Source organism: Triticum dicoccoides, chromosome 2B (genome assembly GCF_002162155.2).
Source record: "Triticum dicoccoides isolate Atlit2015 ecotype Zavitan chromosome 2B, WEW_v2.0, whole genome shotgun sequence".
NCBI classification, from domain to species: Eukaryota; Viridiplantae; Streptophyta; class Magnoliopsida; order Poales; family Poaceae; genus Triticum; species Triticum dicoccoides.
The window spans coordinates 459,696,677-459,699,010 of record NC_041383.1 but is presented as its reverse complement, the minus strand read 5'-3'; positions in this window follow the sequence as shown (position 1 = coordinate 459,699,010).

Here is a 2,334-nt window from a genome sequence, read left to right as displayed (position 1 = left end):
AATGCTGCAACTATTAAAAACAAATTCCCTATACCAGTTATAGAGGATTTGTTGGATGAATTACATGGAGCACAATATTTTTCTAAGATAGATTTAAGGGTTGGATACCATCAGACCAGAATGCATCCTGATGATGTGCACAAAACAACTTTCAGAACCTTTTTGGGCCACTTTGAATACCTGGTCATGCCTTTTGGCCTCTCTAATGCTCCAGGCACCTTCCAAGTAGTAATGAACAAGATTTTTGGACCCATCTAAGAAAATTTGTCCTAGTTTTCTTTGATGACATACTAATATACAGCAAAACACTCAAGGAACATATGGAGCACCTCCAAATAGTTTTACAGCTCTTGAAGGAAAATCAAGTCTGTGCCAAGCAGTCTAAGTGTGTATTTGCTGTGTAACAAGTAGAGTATCTTGGTCATGTAATCTCTGCAGCAGGAGTAGCAGCAGACCCAAAAAAGATACAAGCCATTGCTGACTGGCCCACACCGGATAATGTGACAAAACTAAGAATTTTCCTGGGTTTGGCAGGGTATTACAGAAGATTTGTTAAAGGCTATGGAGTCATTTGCAGACCATTGCATGATCTTTTGAAAAAAAGGGCAGTTCTCTTGGTCACCTATACATGACAAGGCTTTTGCACAACTACAACAAGCATTAGTTATTGCACCAGTGCTAGCACTGCCAAATTTTTCTCAACCATTTGTACTAGAGATTGATGCTTCAGGCAAAGGAATTGGAGCAGTCCTAATGCAACAAGGAAGGCCAATAGCATATTATAGCTCTGCCCTCTATCCTAGAAATGCTGCCATGTCAACATATGAAAAAGAAGCTCTTGCTATTTTGGAAGCCCTAAAAGATAGAAGCACTACCTCTTAGGCAAAGAACGTGTGATCAAAACAGATCAACAATCACTCAAGTTTATAACAGATCAGAAAATAACTGAGGGAGTGCAACATAAGTTGATGATGAAATTGTTAGAATTCAACTTTCAGATTCAGTACAAAAAAGGGGTCCTGAATAAAGTAGCTGATGCACTTTCAAGAGCCCTTCCAACATGCATGACAATGTCAACTGTTACACCTGTGTGGGCAGAAGAATTGGTACAGAGTTATCAGCAAGACCCAGAGGTTAAACAATTGTTGGAGAAGCTTTTGTTACACCCCACCCACACCATTGCAGACCATAAAGTCACAGTTGTGATCATCAGATACAAAGGAAGGATTTTAGTTGGAAATGTACCTGCTCTCAGGACAAGGTTATTAACTGCTTTGCACAGTTCCCCTGTAGGAGGCCATTCTGGCACAAGAGCAACATATCACAGGGTGAAGACAATCTTCTACTGGCCAGGACTAAAAATAGCAGTAGAAACATTTATTGCTGCATGCCCAATATGCCAGAGAGCAAAACATGAAAATTGCCTGCAGCCTGGGTTGTTAGATCCCATTCCCATTGCTGACATGCTATGTCAACATATCTCCATGGATTTTATTGAGGGCCTGCCAAATTCAAATGGTAAAGAAGTAATACTTGTTGTGGTGGATAGGTTTACAAAGTATGCTCACTTTATTCCTTTGTCACACCCCTACTCTGTCCTTATTGTGGCACAAGCATTTGTGGATAATGTGCTAAAGCTACATGGCCCACCCAAATTGATCATCTCAAACAGGGATAGGATATTTACTAGTAAACTTTGGAGAGATACTTTTTCTGCTTGGAAAAGTGAGTTGAGGTACAACACTGCATACCATCCTCAAACAGATGGTTAAACAGAACGAGTCAATCAATGTGTGGAGACTTATCTGAGATGCATGGAAAGCACAGAACCAAAAAAAGTGGTGCTCATGGCTATCTTTAGCTGAGTATTGGTATAACACCACATACCATACTGCTATTAAGATGTCCCCATTTCAGGCACTTTATGGTTTTGTTCCTCCAATGATTTCTGAGTTAGCTATTCCTGGACCAGAAGAAGAGGAAGCTCATAATTTTCTTGCTGCTAAACAACACATGCTGGAGCTGAAGGAAATATGCCCTAGAGGCAATAATAAAGTTATTATTTATTTCCTTATATCATGATAAATGTTTATTATTCATGCTAGAATTGTATTAATCGAAAACATAATACATGTGTGAATACATAGACAAACATAGTGTCACTAGTATGCCTCTACTTGACTAGCTCATGAATCAAAGATGGTTAAGTTTCCTAGCCATGGACAAAAGAGTTGTCATTTGATTAACGAGATCACATCATTAGGAGAATAATGTGATTGACTTGACCCATTCCGTTAGCTTAGCACTTGATCGTTTAGTATGTTGCTACTGCTT